This window comes from Ahaetulla prasina, chromosome 5, assembly GCF_028640845.1.
Source record: "Ahaetulla prasina isolate Xishuangbanna chromosome 5, ASM2864084v1, whole genome shotgun sequence".
NCBI classification, from domain to species: Eukaryota; Metazoa; Chordata; class Lepidosauria; order Squamata; family Colubridae; genus Ahaetulla; species Ahaetulla prasina.
The window spans coordinates 31742647-31764617 of NC_080543.1; the positions used below are offsets into that span (position 1 = coordinate 31742647).

The window sequence follows — 21971 nt, forward strand, 5'->3', positions numbered from 1 at the left end:
TCCATGTTGATCTGCTAACCATTGTTCTATTATTTCCGATTTCTGGATGTTATTCTTTCCAGAAGTGGTACATTTTTTTCAGATATCCTCTTTTCATCGGACTTGATTTGTGTAACAAATCATCTTTTTTTCTCCAATTTTTGTATATTTGCAGCAGATCAGCAACATTTTTCCAGTAGTCCTGCAGCTGCTGGCCCTGGTTGCTCATCCAACAGTCCAGAGCTCTGTAACCTATTTGTCACCAAATGCCCAGGAACTCCAATACCTAGTATGCTCCTTGTTTACCTAGGTGATGACTGATCCTTTATGGGTTTCTGTAAATTATATCTCACTGTATTGTTTTAGGGAGATACTATCTGGGTTCTCAGATTGAAATCTGTCCTATATGATTGGTATAGCTTTCATCTTTCCCAGAGCACACAAGCCCCAAAATTATGTCAATACCCTTCACTGAGGGGTATCATCATCATCATCAACAACAACAGTTGTTCACAAAGATAATAGGCTTAGGCTTGGTGCTGGCATTTATATGCATCACATTCTTCCAATGAACTAGGATTTTGTAATTAATGTAGTGTAAGTGTGGATTCAGTGTGGCCCTTTGCAATTGACAGAAGAATATTTTATCAATGCACAAATTTTGTAAGGGCTATCCAAAACTTTTTGGTATGACACCCATTATGCCGTTTGGAAACCATCACAGCCATTTTATGCCATAATCTTTGATTTTCAGATCTTGACACTGTGATCTTCTCCAACTTTTGTCTTCTAATTCACTATCTCCTGGTATTGCCACATCAATCCAGTTTCTACTTTTCAACCACAATTAAACATGTTGTGTTATGAGCCAAATCTTTTATTAGTTTGTATTCAGAAATCCTATAATATTTTAATCTATTCATTTTTATAGCTTCTTCAACTATATGTTCCCACCAATTTTTCATTACTGGAATATTTTGTCAGATGTTCCAGTGAATCAGTTTAGCAATTCTGTTATGTCATTGTTTACAATCTGTTTTTGTGATTTTCTTGCATGATCTGAGTATAAGATCTATTGTTTCTTCTATTTCTTTGCACAATCTGAACTTTGAATAATGATAGTAATAGAATAACAAGAGTTGGAATGGCCTTTGAGGTCTAATCCAACCCCCTGTTCAAGCAGGAAACCCTAAATATTTTAGACAAATGGTTGTCCAATCTCTTCTTTAAAACCTCCAGTGCTGGAGCACCCAAAACTTCTGGAGGCAAGTTGTCTCACTGATTATTTGTTCTAACTGTCAGGAAATTTCTCCCTAAGTTCTAAGTTGGTCTTGATTAGTTTCAATCCATTGCTTCTTGTCCTTCCTTTGGGTGCATTGGAGAATAGGTTGATCCCCCTCTTCTTTGTGACAGCCCTTTAGATATTGGAACACTGCTATCACGTCATCCCTATCCTTTTTTTATTAAACTAGACATACCCAATTCCTGCAAGGGGTCTTCAATAAGGTTTAGCCTCCAGTTCCCTAATTATCTTTATTGTTCTTCTACACTGAAGGTCTTTTTTATTTCTTGGTGACCAAAACTGGATACAATATTGCAAAAGTGTGGCCTTACCAAGGCATTATAAAGTGGTACTAAAACTTTATGTGAACTTGATTATATTTGTCAATGCAGCCTAGGACTGCATTGGCTTTTTTGGCAGCTGCAGCATACTGCTGGCTCATATTTAACTGATTGTTCACTAGGACTCCAAGATCCCTCTTGCAGTTACTACTATTGAGCCAGATACCACCTATTCTATACCTGTGCATTTGGTTTTTCTTGCCTAAATATAGAACCTAACTTTTCTAAACATTGAATTTCATTTTGTTAGATAAGCCTCATTGTTCAAGTCTGTAGAAATCCTTCTTTATCTTGAGCTTCTCTTCTGGAGTATTGGCTATTCCTGGCAGCTTGCTGTCATCTGCATATGTGATGCGTTTCCCTTCTATCCCCTTCTCTAAATCATTGATAAAGATATTGAAGAGTACTGGGCCCAAGACAGAGCCTTGGGATACGCCACTGCATTCTTCCCTCCATGTACATGTAATTGCATTAAAGACTACAGGTTGAGTGCAGTTGGTCATCCAGTTATGAATGCTGTCTAATCCACATTTTTCTATCTTATCAAGTCGTAGGTTGTGATCTACTTTATCAGATTCCTTACTTAAATCCAAGTAAATTATATCCACGCCATTTCTCTGGTCCACTAATTTTGTCATATTGTGAATCATTTGATGATTATTCAATAGTGGCTTTGATTGTATTAATTTGAATAACTTGGCCTTGTGCCCAGCCTTCAGGTTTTTTTTAATGTTTTAATGTTCCAGTTCTAAATCATTTCAGGGTTTTATCCACTTCCCCCTCAAATCTTTTTTGTAAAAAAAATGACCATGAAATGTTTTTCTTGCCAGTATTCTCTTTTTGTTTTCACTATATTATTTTGATGTTTACAATTTGCTTCCTGTATACTCAGTAAGTTCCAATTTTTAATTGCATCAATGCTTGCTCTTGACTGTCTTTTATATAATAGCCAATGCATATTTTTCTTCTTTGACAATTTGACCTGAAGTAAACGTCTGTTTCCATTTCCATTTCTGAAGGGAAGGTATGATCTATCAGTATCATCGGGATATAATGCGTGGTGAATAGTCATCAGTTTTCTTGTTTTTTGGTCCAATTATTATTTATTTATTATTACTATTTCACATTTGTTATAGCACTCTACCCCCAATGACCTACAGTGCAGTAAAAGTTTTAAAAATTTACCACACTGTGGTAAGATAGTAATTTTTCACAATATTTCCAAGTCATTATGTCTTATTTACATAACTCCAGTAGAAAGTGGTTAGACCAACGGTGTCAAACTGGCGGCTCATGGGCCGGATGCGTCACACGCAGGCCACACCCACCGCAGCTCTGCGAAGGGGGAAAATGTCGCCATACATCATGTGACGGTATGACACGACAAGTTTGAAACCCATGGGTTAGACTAAAAGCAAGATATGATCACACATAGCTGAGAGCCAGTACCATTGTAATGGTTTTATTGTAACAAAACAATATTATTGAACGAAACTGATTCATATCATGAGCAAGCATAAACCACAGTGGCTAGTTCACACAACATGTGAAGCCGAATAAATCACATTAATCACTTCACTCTATTTGTTAACCCAGTCACTGAATAGTTTAAATTCGTAGTGCCATATATCCATTTTAGAATTATGGTCTCCTGCTCCCAATTGGGAAATGAAGTTTTCTTTACACTAGATTGATATATTTCAACTATAAAGATGAGAATCATTTGTAATGCATTGTAATGCTTTGTTTGTGAGAAACATTGCAAACTGCAATGTCATGTTACTCAAACTAGTATCAGTTTTATGATCATACAATATATTTAATCCCATAAAGAATGAATGTATTGCTGCTGCTTTGAAATGGTTTTTAATTATAATGAAATAGTCTGTGTTGAAGTGGTAATACAGAATATCATCATGCCAAATGACCAAGAAATGGGTTGTATACAAAGTCTCGATTAAATAGGAATGAGATTAGTTAGCATCTAAAATTGCTTTTAGATACATTCTCTCAGTGGTTTTTGCAATACTTACATATAGGTACTATTGTCATTGATTCACTCAGTCATTTGACTTAAACCATTTTAAAAGTCAAATATAAATAATGTTATAGTATTTAAGAGTTGCCACAGCAATTTATGAATCTGAATGGATTAAATTACAATTTATTTAAACTATTTTTTCCACTTCTCTAAAAACTTAATGTCTAAATTATTGCTCCACTATATCCTTTAAACTCTAAAACTCTCTTTTGAATCACTTACTTTCATAATTCTTAGTTACAAAATAGCAAAATATTTTCTTATCTGCAGTGCCCTTCCTGGACAACTGCAAACTTGGCTACATTTCAAGAACCTGTATATTATTTCCCATGTCTCTGGGCCATAAGATAATTCATTCATTGAGAGAGAATTACAGGTTTGTAATTTGTTCTCTTAACTGACAATGTAATTTGTCTACAGAATGTAAATGTCAACCTGATTATAGATGCATACATTGCTTCTCTACTCACAAAAGTCATAGAACTTTAACAGTTCAAGTATTTTTTTAAAATAAAGACTAACATTTCAGATATCAGTAAAGGGAATCAGCGTAAAATGCTGAAATGCCCAAATGTTCTGCTTCCTTTCATATGAAGAGTGTGGAGAAAAAAAAAACCCAAAACTTTGCAGAGGTTAAGAATTTACCTGTTACTAAGTCTTCCAAAATCAAAGAAATTCTGTGGTTTCATCCAGTCACGGGTGTCAATGACAAAACTCCCATAATTTCAGTTCTGTAGAATATAGTTTGCCTTTTAACCAGAACTTTGAGGAGCCAATTGTAAGAAAGGTTCTGAATATACATTCAGTCCACTACTGTTTTCACTGTCAATGCAAAGTCCATGATCCCTTTAAACTAGAATCATACCCGAGTTTCCCCAACATTTCTTAATTTTCAGCATTTTAATTTAGGTGAAATGGAGAGTATCTGTTTGGTGGTTTCTATTAAGAATTAAAAATATTTTTTTCCTATTTTTCAGACAGATCCTTATCTTCCTTTCTGGCAATGCCCAGATTTTGGCTTAGAAACAATTATCACAACCAAGATATTAAACTTTGGTTCATATGATGTTATTTATAACAGAAATTGACAAATTCTGGACCTTAGTATTCAAAGTCCCTAACATCAAACTGGAAAAGGTCTTCTAGCCCTATTAATACTATTATAAAAGAAATCCGCATTTATGGTGACTCAAGACTCCTGACGTTTATTTCTAAATATAATTTTTCTCCCTAACGACTTGATTTTATAGACAGGTAACCTCTAGAAGCTGAAGAGCAGCCTAAGGAATTATTTTCCGGCACGAACCCTTACGCTTTCGGTCTTAATTTAGAAAGCAGAGAAAGAAATCAAAATAGAGGCTGAAGAGCGCTTGACAGCGGTTAACTAGCCATAAAAAACGTTTCGCGTTGAGCCCCTCCTTCCGATCACAATACTGGCGTCAGTTTGTCTCCTATATCAATCCTTCCCCCCGCCACCATTCCTTCCTTTCTGCATGGATGTGGCGCGTTTCTAAGAACACTGAAAGGAGGACAAGCCCTCGCTTATGAGGGGAAATATTTCGAAAACAATGTCGACCATTAAGAATAAGAACAAGTCATTGCACGGTCAACTCTTCTCATTCTACTTTTATGAATGAATAACCTGGATTGCTTGGAGGAGCAACCCTTTTCTTTTCTTTTTGGTACTCCGCCAGCCTCGCTAACAGCAGGGGTTTCACACAGGTTACTCTACAGTAAAGGCCATTCTGTGGAAAGGTTTCCTTCTCAAATAGACTTCTCACAGTGTCACAGGCTACCAGCGTGAAGAGTATTTCCTAAAATAAACTATGCGCGCGCGCTCCCAGACACCTATCATAACAGAAGATCTTATTTTGGGGGGAATGAAAACACCCGGACATGAGAACAGCCAAAAGGAAACTGACGGCTGCCAAAAGTCCCCTCGAGAGCCTGGTTCAGGCTTACAGCGCCTTGTCCGGCGAAGGGCAGGGCTGGGCACCACGTAGCTGCTGGTCGAGGAAATTGACGCCTGCACTGCAGGCAACGTAAACAGACAGAGAGGACTGAAGTTTGCGAAGGGCTACCCCTGAGGCAAGCTGCCGCATAGAAAACCAAACTGGGCAGCCCGGCCGGAGACGAGGCAAAAGTCTCCCGAGCGGAACTGACATTTCTTGCCCGAGGAAAACAAATCAGCATATAAATGAGTTCAAACAAAAGCTTGGTACCTGCCCGTAGGTTGAACGCCTCAGCCGCCTGCCCTTCCCGCCGGATGCCCAGCCGTCGCCTTCCCGGGACTGCGCCAACTTCTTTGGAGCGAGCGGCTCACACTTCCCCCTCCTTCTAACGTGCGAAGGGACGCGGCTGCAGGAACTCGGCGGCGGCAGAGGCCAGAGCGAGAGCAGCAGCAGCAGCAGCCGCCAGCCAGCCAGCCAGCCAGGGAGCGAGCGAGCGAGCGAGCGAGGCGTCAGTCAGGCGGGAGCCTAGCAGCTTGTATTAGTGCGCCGACCTGGAACTCAGCCAGGAATCCCTTCTGAGTGGCTTGGCGGTCTGACTGACTGACGGAGTCTGGCTGCCTCGGGAGCGCGCGGGCGTGCACCTCTGAAGACCCCTCTGTCCAGGGAGAGGGAGGCGGAGGCGGCAGCAAAGGAAGGGGAATGAGAACGACGGGAGTTTCTTTGCCTGACCCCCCCAAGACTAGAGAGGAGAATGACTTTATTCTGTGATGATTGCCTGTAGGACAAGCTAAACGAGGGCTATGTGAATGGGTGGGTAGGCAGCCAGCAAGTAAGATCCGTAGGCTTGGACGGGGTTGGCCAACGAGCACTTGCCGAATTCTTTACCTGGAAAACCCCTCTAAGGAAGAGACGCAGGCGTAGGATAGTGGTCCAAGGGGTCAGACCGTTTTTCCTGCTCGGCCCAAGAATTTTAAGGAAACGCCAATCCTCGCGTCATTCTTTTTACCCTTCTGACTCTTGGCCTTTAAAGACTCCGTTGAATCCCATTTCGAGCGCCTCATTTTGACGTCGGAGTCAGAAACTTTTAAAATGGGTTTTTTTGTGTGTGTGTGAGTGAGAGAGAGAGAGAGAGAGTATATTGGAAATTTAGTGTATTGAGACCCATGCTTGGATACTGCAAATCAGCCTAACTGATGCCGCCCAACTGAAGGAGTGGATAGGTTAGGATGTTTCCTCAAAAATAGCAAATTCAATTTGGAAGGGCGAATTATGCATCAAATGGTGCCTCTTGGTGTACAGAGGAATCCAAATGGAAGCATTTTCACAAACACCTGTTTAACTTCTGCTTGAACATGTGCAGTGTGAGGAATCCTCCTCCCCAAGTACTGTAATTGGTTCCACTATCAAATTTTTGTCACTACCATTTCCCCCAAAATAAGACACCCCCTGATAATAAACTCAATCTGGCTTTTGAGCGCATGGCAATAAGGCCAAGCACTTATTTCAGGATTCGAAAAAATATAAGACAGTCTTATTTTCGGGGAAACACGGTATGAGGAATTACACTACTCAGAATCTGCCTAACTTAAATCCATTATTGCAACTCCTACACTTTTTTTCTGTTGGACATTCTATAAGGTATCTGAAAACTGGTATCAAATCCTTCAGTATTGCCAAATTTAAATGTACTCCTCTCCATAGACACTCTTCATTTATTTATTTATTTATTTATTAATCATACTTTTATACCGCCCTTCTCTGAAGACTCAGGGCGGTTTACAGCCAAAATAAAATTGTACAAAAAGAAAAAAGTTAAGAACATTATTTAAAAATCTGATTCTAAAAATTGGCCCCATAATTTAAAACTAATAAAATATAAAATAGACCCTAATAAAACCACTCATGAAGCTTAATTTCTAATTACTGCTTTTCCTAACCCTGTTTCAGGGGTGAACCAGTAGCGGTGGCTATGGGGAGGCTCCGCCCACCCGTGTGAACATCATGACGTTGCTTTTTTGCAACATTTTAAGCCTCTGTGCATGCAATACATGCACACATTGGCGAACCAGTAGGGAAGGTAAGTAAATTTCACCCCTGCCCTGTTTCAATGTTTTTAAAATTCTTCCTGAAGAGCAGTGTTCAAAAACTGAAGTGGGATCCAACCAAAGTAAAATGAAGTACTAAAGCCATTTGTTTTATGTCATTTGCAATTGTTAGTATGGCATTCCCCCTCTTTTTTTTGCATCTCATTGCTGACTCATCCAGTTGCAACCAACCAGATGATCCAAATGGCCTTCCAGTAAAATCCATCTTATATCTGTAAATTTGCACTGATCTCTAAATTTCATGATGCTGTTTTCAGTTAATTACTCTAATATTAGAGTAATTAAACCAGGGGTGAAAACTAAAAATTTTACCTACCGGTTCTGTGGGTGTGGCTTAATTGGTGAGGGTGGCTTGGGGGGGTGTCAGATGACTGGGTGGGCATGGCCAATAACAATAAATAATAAAAATAATAAAGTATACAAAACAATAAGAGGTACCAAAAAGCAACCTTCACACTGTACACACACACAACACAACACAACTGACTCACACACAATGTAAAAGCAGCTGCACTTCACCCAAAATGGTCCCTGCAACAAGCAGGAACCTCACACAGCCACAAAAAGCTCAAAAACCAACTTTCACACTTTGCACACACACAACGCAACACAACTGACTCACACACACACATACACACAATGCCACATATAGCTTTGTGAGATTTTGTGTGTTTGTGTAGTTAGAGTGAAACACTACAGAAACACACCAAATCTCAGAAAGCTGCACAAAGATTTTATTTTATTTTATTTTATTATTTTATTAATATTTTTTAGATCGGGGTCTCCAACTTAGTAACTTTAAGGTTTGTGGACTTCAATTCCCAGAGTTCCTCAGCCAGCAAAGCAGGCAGATTGAGTTGCTCACTGAGGAGATGGATTGCAGGCAAGCAGATTTAGTTGCTAGCTGATACAACTGATGTAAAGCATGGCTTTGCCAATCTGAAAGGAGCAGTAAATAGGTAAGTAAGTGGGGAGGGGGAATTGGGTGGGCATGGGTGGGGGCTGTTGTAAGAGGTTGTTAAAAATGATTTTAAAAGCCTGTGATGATCAGGTAACTGGGATCGCCAGAGGAAAAAAAGATTTTAAAAGCTCCTCTGATGATCCCGGCTGAAGTTCCCTCATCGCAGCCTAGACCCTCTTAAAATATTTGTTTTAACAAGCTCTTCGGCTGAAGAGTTTGTAGAAAATATGTTTTTTAAGGTTCTGGTGATGAGGAACTCAGCTGGGATCGCCAGAGGAGCCTTTTAAAACCTTTTTTTTACAACCTCTGCGGCCGAAGAGGTTGCTAAAAAAAAGAGTTTAAGGGTTCTGACGATCCCAGCGAAGCCGCGGGATTATCAAAGGCTTTTTTTTACTTTTAAAAGCATGTTTTCAGCTGAAGAAAAACTGCTTTTAAAAGTAAAAAAAAAAAACCTTTGATGATGGCACGGCTCAGCAGGGGCAGGGGGCGGGGGCAGGGATTTTTGCTACCGTTTCTCCAAACCACCAGCCGCCATCACTAGCGGATCGGGCGAGCTGGTTTGAACCAGGAGCATTTCACCCCTGAATTAAACTCTAATATAGATCTAATGATCTATAAAGATCATTTGGTATTTCCACTTTGCTCTTCTAGAATATTAGCTATTTTATTCAGTTTTGCAACATTTGCACATTTGATAAGAATGCCCTGTACCTCTTCCCCTAAATCATTAATACATAATGTAAGTAAAAGGTCTAGATTGGATTTTGTTAGCACCCACTTGATATTTCATCCTGGTTTCATACAATATCATTGATTAGCATTTCTTAAGTGTGATTCTTTCATGTCACCCAGCCCTCATTACTTTTTAAACATAATGTTGCCAAATCCAGACAGTGATAAAAAAGAAATTTTCCTCACATTTATAACCTTCATTGGTCTGTAAAGCAAAGGAAAGTTGAAGTAAGATCATAACCATTTGTCACAGTTTCACTTAGCAATTACTTTTCTTAATAACTGAACTGCTGGTCCCAGTTGTAGTAGCTAAACATGAACTACCTCTGTTACTTATTGTTGAGAACAAGTGAGCCTACAATAGTTAATGATGTCAACAATGGTGAGAATGACCAAAGTTCCGAACACTGGGCAATATGTGTCCACATTGTCACTAGTATTAACAAGTTGAGAGATGATTCATACATCAAGACTTTTGTATGCTAGTTTAAAACTGGAATACTTAAATAAACAAAGCTACCGAAAAGAAGTTAGTGGGACATCTTTGTGTTAAAGCTAGCAAGATATGAAGATAAATTCTTAGCAAAATGCAGCTGAGTAGCTCAAACTGTAGATTTGATTGCTATATTCCAATCAGGGTTATTCTACCAGGACCTCCATTATTAGCAGGCCTAATAAATCGTATTTACCTTCCTGTATTACAAACGTAAGTTCTTATTATATTCTGAACTTTAGTGCAGACATAGGCAAAGATTGTGAAATTCATGAGCCATTAATTCTGTCTGACTTTTATTTCAATATTTTTATATATTCTATAATAACAAATGTTTAAGATAATAATTTCAAGAATTTGACTATCAAGTATCACAAGCTGAAGTTTAATGTCTTCCTGGTAACTCACCATGTTTGGCCAAACACATTTTTACTAGTACTTGTGAGATACAATGCTATGACAACAGTACATCACCTAATTAACTGAGGCCATGGTCCTACAAAACAAATATCTCCTCTTAATACCATTTTGGAAGCTAACCATTTATTTGTAATGCTTTTTCCTTTTCTGATCCTTTTCTATGAAAGGATGGAAAAGAGAACAAATATAATAAATACAGAGGGTTATGGGAATACAATTGTATCTGTTTTTTGCAGTGTTATTTATCCAAATCTGCATAGACATCTGGTACAAGGTTTGTTGTGTCTGTGCTCCACGAGCCAGGCCCCCTGCCAGAAAGTGACTCGGAAAATGAGGGGGAAGGGCCATCAGGACTTATCTCTGGAGCACCGGCTTCCCTGGCTCAGCTCCAGGAGCCAGAGGCAGGCCAGGTGGAGGAGATAACGCGGCCTCCGTCCCCTGACTCTTCCCCCCCCCAGGCCACGCTTCCAGACCCGGCTGATGGCAAACAGGCATGGCTGAATCCCTAGGTTTCGTAGGCAGGAGAGGCGGGAACAACAGAAGCAAGGGTGGGGCAGGCCTAGGAAATGCTGACTCATGGAGCCACACCCCACAGGATATAAAAGCAGCACGGGCTGCTATACCACTTCGTGGCAAGCAAATCAACTGCTTAGAGGGAGAATTAGAGCTGAAGTCCTATTTGCTCCTGGTTTCCTGGCTGACTCATCGGCATCAAGAGAGATAACAGAGACACTTGGCAGATGCTTGCTAGTTTGCTGCCAGAGCTGATAGTTTCTGGCTAATTAAGTCATTGCTCGTGTCTCCCGAACTGTGGAGGGGGACAGAACAAGGTTGGTGAAAATGACTGAATCAGCAGAGATGGCAAAACTAAACTTATGCAGCTGCGACATTCCAAAGAGGAAGCCTACAGAAAAGGTGATAAAATGCTGTACAATCAGGCCAGAAATGCACTAACAAGGAGATTAGAGCAGCAAAAAGAAGCTACTCTGAAAAGCTAAAGAATCAGTTTTCAGCAAATGAACCAGCAAACATGTGGAAAACTCTTAAAAATATCACCGGCTATGGCAAACCTCCTTCCCAGGCTGAAGGTAATCAACAACTGGCAGATGACCTGAATGAGTTTTACTGCAGGTTTGAAAGGAAACTACAGCCACCTATCTCCACAACCCCCATCTCAGACACACCAACAACAGCCAAGCCTCCTACAACTGACCCCATTTCATTGGGTTCACAACCTCTAGTGATCACAGAAAAGGAAGTGCAGGACCTATTTCACAGACAAAAGCCAGGAAAAGCTCCAGGCCCAGACAAGATAACTCCTTGCTTAAAAGTCTGTGCTGACCAATTGGCATCATCTTCACCCATATTTTCAATAAATCACTAGAGATGTGTTATGTTCATTCTTGCTTCAAACGCTCTACCATCATCCCAGTGCCAAAGAAGCCCACCATCAAGGAACCGAATGACTACAGACCAGTTGCTTTAACATCTGCAGTCATGAAAGGCTAGTGCTTTCCTACTTGAAAACCATCATGGATCCGCTGTTAGACCCCTTGCAATTTGCATACCGAGCAAATAGATCAACAGATGATGCTGTTAATATGGCTCTGCACTACATCCTACAACATCTTGAGTCTCCAAAGACCTATGCAAGGGTCCTTTTTGTAGACTTTAGTTCAGCATTCAATACCATCATTCCAGACATTCTTCTAACTAAGCTAAACCAGCTACAGGTACCGGAACAGACTTGTAAGTGGATCACAAGCTTCCTAACAAACGGGAAGCAGCAGGTGAAGCTAAGCAAGATCACATCAAATACCTGTACAATTAGCACAGGGGCCCCCCAAGGCTGTGTGCTCTCCCCACTTCTCTTCTCTCTGTATACCAATGACTGCTTCTCCAATGATCCATCTGTTAAGCTACTGAAGTTCGCAGATGACACAACAGTGATTGGTCTCATTCGAGACAATGACGAATCCGCATATAGACGAGAGGTCGAACGACTAGCCTTGTGGTGCAACCAAAACAATCTGGAACTGAACCGTAGAAATGGTGATAGACTTTAGGAGAAACCCTTCCATACTTCCACCTCTCACAATACTAGACAACACAGTATCAACAGTAGAAACCTTCAAATTTCTAGGTTCTATCATATCGCAAGATCTCAAATGGACAGCTAACATCAAAAACATCATTAAAAAAGGACAACAAAGAATGTTCTTTCTGCGCCAACTCAGTAAGCTCAAACTGCCCAAGGAGCTGCTGATTCAGTTCTACAGAGGAATTATTGAGTCTGTCATTTGCACCTCTATAACTGTCTGGTTCGTTTCTGCAACCCAACATGAGAAACACAGACTTCAGAGGATAATTAGAACTGCAGAAAAAATAATTGCTACCAACCTGCCTTCCATTGAGGACCTGTGTACTGCACGAATCAAGAAGAGTGCCATGAAAATATTTACAGACCCATCGCATCCTGGACATAAACTGTTTCAACTCCTACCCTCAAAACGACGCTATAGAGCACTGCACACCAGAACAACTAGACACAAGAACAGTTTTTTTCTGAAGGCCATCACTCTGCTAAACAAATAATTCCATCAACACTGTCAAACTATGTACTGAATCTGCACTACTATTAATCGTCTCATAGTTCCCATCACCAATCTCTTTCCACTTATGACTGTATGACTATAACTTGTTGCTGGCAATCCTTATGATTTATATTGATATATTGACCATCAATTGTGTTGTAAATGTTGAACCTTGATGAACGTAGCTTTTCTTTTATGTACACTGAGAGCATATGCACCAAGACAAATTCCTTGTGTGTCCAATCACACTTGGCCAATAAAATTCTATTCTATTCTATTCTATTCTATTATTTGGTTAGAGAAGGATCAATAACTGCATTTATTTGTGACTAGGATCCTGTTATGGACTTTTTGCTGAAAAGTGAACATACAATTTATGGATTTGAAGATTAAAAAGAGTTTCTGGAAAGAAAAATATGATGTATCCTTAGAGAAAGAGAATAAAATATAAATATATCTTAACCGCTGTCAAGAAGATTGGAAGCTGCTTTAGAATCTTTTTATTTCCTTTTATATTTTTTTTATGTATTTTCTTTTCACTTATTACTTTGTTATATTCTTCTTTAATTCAACATTTGTACTATTTTTAAATCTGTTGAACTCTTCAATAAAAATTATTTGGTGTGCCTTAATGACATTGTCATAATGTCTTAATACATAATGCAAATTATGTAATTTGCTTTAGTTGCACTATGATGTAATTGATATATACTGTAATATATAATTTATGTTATATCCATATTGATATTATGATGCATATAATGCCTTTTACGTTCCATGTACGCATGGATAACAAAAAGAAATAATACCGGTAGGGGATTTGATAAGGGGATGCAATGGCTGAGCTGTTAAAGGCGCTGGATCTATCAGCTGAAAAGCTGACAGCCCAGATTCAAGATTCGAGGCTGTGCAACAGGGTGACTTGTTACTTGCCCAGCTCCTGCCCAACTAGCAGTTTGAAAGCATATAAATGCAAGTAAATAAATAGGTACCACTTCAGCAGGAAGGTAACAGCATTCTATGTGCCTCAATATATAGTCATGCTGGTCACATGACAGCAAAAGTGTCTTCAGACAACAATGAACTTTCTTGGCTAAGAAACTGACATGAGCGCCACCCCCTAGAATTGGACACAACTGGACCTTTGGGGAAAACCTTTACATTTCCGTTTTTTTATAAGTCTTACGTTCAAGTTGCTTGAAAACTATTTATTTTTCATATTTCTAAACTGCTCATCTGCTTCAAAGAGAGACTCTGGGTAGTGTATGATATAACATTCTAGGTTTCTTGCTTCTGGCTATTACTCCCATCTATCATAGTATTCTTTATTGTCTGATTCACTTCCTTATGGAGAATTGTTTTCTTTGTTGGTTTCTGTTATGGAGCATTCTTTCTTTGATCTGACAAATCCTACCCTCTCTCATCAGCTGAACCCTGGCCACACTTTGCTCCTCTCCTTTGATTTTGTTTTTCTCCAAGGCTAACCACAATTTACATTGGCTGCAAATACACAATATGCAAAATTGTTTTGGACAAGAACACAACATATCACAAGTATTTCAGGTCACAAGCACAGAATCCTGTCTTTTCATCATCCTGAAATAGGAACATATAAACTATACCGATAGCAGAAGCATTATTGAAAGGCACAACGCACACTTAGCATATGAACAGTCACATGTTTGATCTTTGGCAAATCAGGGTGAAATCATGGTCAGAACATTTGGAGAGGGGCATTGTGGGAATGGAAAATTCAATCGGGATGTTTTATGTGTTATATGGGCTATTTTTTATAACAATATACTTAAATTGGATCAATTACAAATCTAGGATTCACATAACCTGCTAGGTTTCACTGATATTAAACTTAGTTTGTTTTCGTACTAGTTATACAGACCTTATCTGTTTGATTAGTTAGTACCGTGATGGCGAACCTGTGGCATGCGTGCCAGAGGTGGCACGTAGAGCCAGGGTTGAAATTTAAAAATTTCCCCTACCGGTTCTGTAGGCGTGGCTTGTTGGGGGAGGTCATGTGACTGGGTGGGCGTGGCCAACTTGACATCACTCACATCGAGGGGCTCCTCATTGGCCCCTCCCCTCCCAGCCACTCCTTGTCACAAATGGCAGGAAAATGAGGAGGGGAATATTCCTGCCTACCTTCCTTCCCTCAGTCTGTGCTGAGATTGAGGAATGGATGACAGGCAGGATAATCCCCTTCCCCATTTTCCTGCCTTTCACAAAAACGGCTCCATTCCAGCTGCTCCCCCCTCCCCTTCCCTTCTGGGGACTACCTTAAAAGGGACAGACTGCAGCAGCTCTGTTGTGAAGGGAGGGAGAAAAGTTAGCGTTCTCTCTGCTGCATTTAACATTGAATTCTGTGGCAGAGATAATACTAACTTTTTTCCCTCCATTCAGAACGGAGCTGCTGCTCCTTTTATGGTTCCCTCCCGGCCCCCTTCCTCCTAGGGACTACTGTAAAAGGGACAGGCTGCAGCAGCTCCGTTCTGAATGGAGGAAGAAAAGTTAGCATTCTCTCTGCTGCATTTAATATTGAATTTGTGGAATATCGAGCAGCTGGAAGAGGTGAGCAGCGACTGGCTGGGTGTGGGTGGGGCCAAGGAGGGGTAATTACTACTGGTTCGGCAAACTGATGCCTATAATCCCTAGGGGTTTGGCCGAACCAGTCCGAACTGGTAGGATTTCACCCCTTTGCAGAGCCCTCTCTACTGGCACACATACTGTCACCCCAGGTCAGATCTTCGTGGTATTTCTTTTGTGAGCTTCTGTTTCCCTGCAAACAACAAAACAGAAGCTCACGAAAGAAAAAGATCTTACCTATTGCCCTGCCTCCTTCCAGCCAGAGATCTTTGGATCTCTGCTGCGCATGCACGCATGTCCATGCATGTGCGTGCATGTCTGCACATGCACATATTTACACATGTCTGCACATGCACAGTTTCACATGCACATGCACCTTTCAGTTTGGGCATGCGTGCACGTGCAGTTTGAGTACTCGGTGTCTAAAAGGTTCGCCATCACTGAGTTAGTAGTTCATAGTATGGTACAAATCGGGAAGATGGAAAATTAAGCAAATTGAGATTAATATGCAAACAATACAGTTGTACAAAACCACGGCAGCATCTTTGTTAAATTTTGCTCATTTTAATGGGGCATCATAATTTTTAGGTGGATTGTGTTCAATGAACCAGAGATTCATTCAGACTGCATTGATGAATAGTTGCTTCTCAAAATAGTGATACCATATGCCTCATACATTCTTTTAAAGTTTAACAATAGTAGATTTAAATCATTTGTGCTGCCGTGTGTTTGTAAATTCTAAAGCCATGAGTCACTTTTGACGTCTTTCAAAATGTATCTTGTGTATCTTAATGGAAATAAATGTTCTTCTAGAGAGATCTGGTAAATGTCACTATAATGTGTGGGGGAAAAGATGTCACAAACGTAGCTCTTCCAGGCTTCCCTTGCTTATCGTAACAGAATAAAAGAATAATAGAGTTGGAAAGGACCTTGGAGGTCTTCTAGTCCAATGCCCTGCTGAAGCAGGAGACTCTATACCATTCCAGACAATTGGCTTCTTAAAAGTCTCCTGTGATGAAGCACCCACAACTTCTGAAGGCACCGATTAATTGTTCTCACTATTAGGAAATTTCTCCTTAGTTCTAGGTTGCTTCTCTCCTTGATTAGTTTCCATCCGTTGTTTCATGTTTTGCATTCTGGTACTATGGAAAATAGGTTTACCCCCTCTTCTTCAGCTCAAATATTGGAACACTGCTATCATGTCACCCCTAGTTCTTCTTTTCAGTAAACTAAGGTAAAGGTTCCCCTCGCACGTATGTGCTAGTCGTTCCTGACTTTAGGGAGTGGTGCTCATCTCCGTTTCGAAGCCGAAGAGCAAGCGCTGTCCGAAGACGTTTTCGTGGTCATGTGGCCGGCATGACTAAATGCCAAAAGCGTATGGAACGCTGTTACTTTCCCACCAAAGGTGGTCCCTATTTTCCTACTTGCATTTTTACGGGCTTTCGAACTGCTAGACTGGCAGAAGCTGGGACAAGTAACGGGAGCTCACCCCGTTATGTGGCACTTGGGATTCAAACCGCTGAACTGCCAACCTTTCGATCGACAAGCTCACCATCTTATCCACTGAGCCACCACGTTCTGCTTCAATAAACTAGACATACCCAATTCCTGCAACCATTCTGAACCATGTTAGCCTCCAATCCCCTAATCATCTTTGTTGCTCTTTTCTGCACTCTTTCCAAAGTCTCAACATATTTTTTTATAATATAGTGATCAAAACTGGATGCAGTATTCTAAGAGTTGTCTTACTAACTAAGGCTTTATAAAGTGGTATTAATGCTTCAGGGGGTCTTGATTCTATCCCTCTGTTAATGCAACCTAGAATTGCACTGCTTTTTTGGCTGCTGCAGCACACTGCTAGCTCATATTTAAGTGATTTTCCATTAGGACCCCAAAATCCCTCTCACAGTTGCTGCTATTGAACCAGATTTCACCTAATCTCTGCCTATTTACATTTGTAAAACCTTATTTTTTTCTACGTTGAATTACATTTTCTATATTTTGTTAGATAGAGATGAGTGAAATTCAGCAGGTTCTGGAGAAACGGTAGTGGAAATTTTGAGCAGTTCAGAGAACTGGTAGCAGAAATTTTGAGTAGTTCAGAGAACTGGCAAATACCACCTCTGGCTTGCTCCAGAGTGGGGTGGGAATGGAGATTTTGCTATATCATTCCCCCAGTAGTGGGGAGGGGAATGAGAATTTTGCTGTATCCTGGAGTGGGGTGGGAATGGAGATTTTTCAGTATCCTTCCCCTGCCACGCCCACCAAGCCATGCCCACAGAACAGGTAGTAAAACAAATTTGGATTTCACCACTGGATAGGGCCCTGTGTTCAAGTCTGTCGAGATCCATCTGGATCTTGAGGGTTATCTTCCGGAATGTTGGTATTCCTGCCAGTTTAGTCATCTGCAAATTTGATGAGTTCCCCTTTTATTCCCTCATCTAAATCATTTATGAAGATGTTGAAGAGTACTGGGCCTAAAATGGAACTTGGAGTACCCCACTGCTTATTTCTCTCCATGCAGATCTATATAGTTTCATTAAGGATTACAGATTGAGTGTGGTTTGTCAGCCTGTTACAAATCCATCTAGTGGTAGATTGTCTATCCCACATTTTTTTAGCTTCCCAGAAAGTAGGTTGGGTCTACTTTGTCAAATGCCTTACTGAAATCGAAGTACACTGTCAACTGCATTTCATTGGTCCATTAATTTAGTCACTTTGTCAAAGAATGAAATAAGATTTGTTTGACATGATCTATTTTTGACAAACCCATGTTGGCTTCTGTTGTAAACTTTGTTTGCTTCTAGGTGTTCTCAATTCTGTTGTTTGATTATCTTTTTCCAGGATCTTCCCAGATATTGATGTCAGGCTGATTGGTCTTTAGTTTCCTGGATCTGTTTTTTTTCCTTTTTTGAAAATGGGAACCACATCGGCTGTTTTCTAGTCCTCAGTAAAAATATGATACAATAGTTCAGAGATCACATCTGTCAGCTTCTTCAGAACTCTGGAATGTAATCTGTCAGGTCCCGGTGATTTGTATTGTCTAGAACAGTATTGTTTATCTTATTTGTCAATGACATTGTAAAGCTTTTAGTGTCCTTGATTCTAACTTAACAAAATCAAAGTGAATGACCAAATCTGACCTAAGGTTCAAAAACAATACCTGCATCAATCTAATGATAACTTACAAACAAGAAAGAATGATTGTCAAGTCTGCAGAGAAATATTACAACTAGTACAACAATACTTTCACAATCAAATTTGGTCCATTATCAGATAGATAAAGAACTAATAGTAAGATGCTCTGACATATTGAATTAGTAACCATACAATACGCTCCTCTGTGTGTTTTCTTGGGGGTAGATAACCATGGACCCAATACACCACTCATTTAGATGAAGGACAGATATGAAAATTAGATGTAACTCCTTTTGTTAGTGCAAAATATCTTGCACTAAAGCTTTAGTCCTTAGTAAGTATGGATTAGATTGGCATTTGATTAACTGAGCCATACTATATGCTAGAATGAAAAACATTTATACCCACAGAATAGGACTTATGAAATAAAATAAATTATGAGACCTTATGAAACTCAGTAGCATACAATGTCAATACAGCAGACTCAACACCAGCCCGCAAGATTTGTAATGGTCCCCATCCTGGTTTATTTAAATGAGACTTTAAAATTTGGCTTAATCCCAAGATCTTCTGTTAGGATCATTAAAGGACCTCTTGTATGGTGTTCTGGTTTTTCAAAATGCTGGGAGGTTTTGGCATATAGTCATTTTAAAAACAGAAAGTAGCAATTGTTGGATGAGTTCCATCCCTTTCAGTTGAAATCAATCTGTCTGTGGGTTTAATTAGAATTATTGTTTTCAGTTGCTATTTCTTTCTCAAATGGTTTTGTTTATTTTGCCTATTTGGCCTTAAACCACTATAGGTTTTGCAGCAACAAAAATTCCTCATTCCTGCTTTGCACAAAAGAAAAACGCAAAGGAGACAAAGCCATGTGCCCCCAACACATAAAATTATGGTATCTATTTCATTCCTACTAAAAAAATGGACAAAATACTTCACACCAGTTTTGTTTGTTTGTTTTTCATTCCTGCTACTCTAAGTAAGAATTGCAAAGCCAGCTTTATTTATTAATTTATTAAATGTATATGTCACTCATCTCACTACTGAAGCGACTCTGGGTGCTTGAGAGAAGTGAAAGAACAGAACAACCCTTAGCTGATTTACCATGGGAAATTGCAAGTAAAAAAAAAAAGTCATGATCTACAGTGGAGACACTGGGGTTGCCAGGAAAAAGAACCCATCAGTTTGACTTCAATGTTTAGTGACTAACCAGGTATTTAATATTGAACTGTTTGAGCAGAAGCCCAAAGGGAACATTTGATATTCTTTATAAAATTATGATATTTTCTATTTTTTTAAAAAAACATACATTTATTGATGTCTAAGGAAAATATGCTCAGACTTTTTTTAATGGGTAAATGACACTCTCAACTTTCAGAGAATCAGCTTCGCAAGTTTTATTCATAAGGCGGAAAAAAAACCCTCCCAGCCTCTGCATAGATTTTTCGAACAGCCTATGAATTCTTTGTCCTACCAGCTGCAGTAAATTTACGGAGGAAACTCAAAATGTAAAAGGCTGCAGAAAAAACTATATGAAATAAAGATCCACTGATGAAGACTTCTTTAACACTGAGCTTTTCACAGAGATTTTGTTGTTGTCGTTGTTGAAGATGGTAGACATCGAGGAACAGTGTGTCTATGTGTGTATGTATGTACATGTATATGTATACATATCAGTGGTGGATTTCAACATTTTTTACTACCGGTTCTCTGGGTGTGGCTTGGTGGGGTGGCATGGCTTGGTGGGCGTGGCTTAGTGGGCACGGCAGGGGAAGGATACTGCAAAATCCCCATTCCTTTCTGATCAGCTGGGACTTGGGAGGTAGAGAATAGATGGGAGTGGGGCCAGTCAGAATTTTTACTACTGGTTCTCCGAACTACTCAAAATTTCCACTACCGGTTCTCCAGAACTGGTCAGAACCTGCTGAAACCCACCTCTGATACATATATACACCATTCCTAAGAAAAAGCAAGATGTTCATAGACAATAATTCAATATTTATAAATTAAACATTAAAAGTAGGGACTGAAACATTTAGTAAATGATGTACACTTGACTGAAAGGTCATACCTATTTAAACAAGTAATGCATTATTTTATTTTATTTTATTTTATTTTATTTTAACATGTCGTCTTCTTTCAAAAAAGGTAACTGCTAAAAGCAGAATGCCATCTTAGAAAAGGTGCTATCACTTCAGGCCCACCTTGAATTGAATTGTCTAACCTAAAATGTTCTTCTAAAAACATAGAACATCAAAGCTGGCTTAAGATGCTTTGCTGTCTGAAGGAAAGTACAAACCATGGCTAAGTGCTTTGTAATAACTTATAACAACTGTGTGGTAACTTGACAAACTCATTGCACATAGTATACTTTATTAATCCATTAATATGATTTATTTGATTTTGTGTTAATAGATTGCATGAAATGTAGTAAATTATGGCATGATTGATTTTTGAATTCAGCTAGTATGGTTAATTCCGTAATTTAAGCAAACTATAGCTTAGGTTGTGCGATAACACTTATCCACAGAGAGAGGGACAGAGGGAGGGAGGGAGAGAGAGAGAGACTTTTTTTACAAGCAAAGATCATAAAAAGAAAATACTATTGCAGACAATAAAAAAAATCAAGCCATTTATTAAAACATCTAGTAATATAAAGATGGTTAGAAAGTAAGTATAACTATAGGAGCTCTTTATTCAGTTGATGCCCTATTTTCACTGCTGCTGCACAGTATTTTACTTATAGTCTGAACTGTAGAGAGTTTTTGAAAAAAAAGTAAATCTATAATGTTATGCTCACTCAAATCATCATATCCTGCACCAAGCACATTGAGCTACTGCTCTTGGTTCATAGCTACAATATCTGCATCCTTCCATTTAAGGCTGATGTTTTTCATATCTTCCTGAAATGCTTGGTACCAGGTTTTCTTTGGCCTTCCTCTTTTTCTCCAACCATTTGGTGGTATCCAGTTAATTACAGTCATTCAATTTCTCACTCATGCGGAACACATTCTTCTTTCTGTTGCAATCTTAAGACAGTTTTCGGGAATTACTTCTTTGCAGAATTTTCCCATTTATGACATGTTCTTGATATGAGATACAAAGAATCCTTCTGAGACAATGTTGTTGGAACACTTTGATCTTATGAATAATTTCTTGTTGTAGATTTCCAGGTCTCACTGGGGTAGGTGGCAGTCATTATGATAATGGCATTAAATTACTAATGGTATTAAGTTATTAAATTACTCAGGCATAAATGGACAGATTTGTAGTTTTCAGTATGGAGCAGTATAATGAATTACCACTTGAAATAGTGCCATGTAGAAAAAAATTTA

General features: G+C 39.3%; 1 protein-coding gene and 1 long non-coding RNA gene across 4 annotated transcripts in view; one reads left to right on the forward strand and one right to left on the reverse strand.

The window, feature by feature from the left end:
• The window catches only part of SMAD9 (SMAD family member 9), a 58803-nt gene extending 52565 nt beyond the window's left edge, over positions 1 to 6238 (reverse strand). The window contains exon 1 of one of the 3 annotated variants that reach the window (XM_058186181.1): positions 5866 to 6237. The gene's annotated coding sequence lies outside the window, so the exon portion shown is untranslated. Of the gene's footprint in view, positions 1 to 5865 lie in introns of all 3 variants that reach the window. The other 2 variants (XM_058186179.1, XM_058186180.1) reach the window with 2 other exon arrangements.
• LOC131199908 (uncharacterized) lies at positions 5577 to 19258 on the forward strand. Its single transcript, XR_009155469.1, has 4 exons — positions 5577 to 5685; positions 7543 to 7672; positions 8526 to 8659; positions 18343 to 19258. It is a non-coding gene; the product is annotated as an uncharacterized LOC131199908 (long non-coding RNA).
• The last annotated feature ends 2713 nt before the right edge of the window (positions 19259 to 21971 follow it).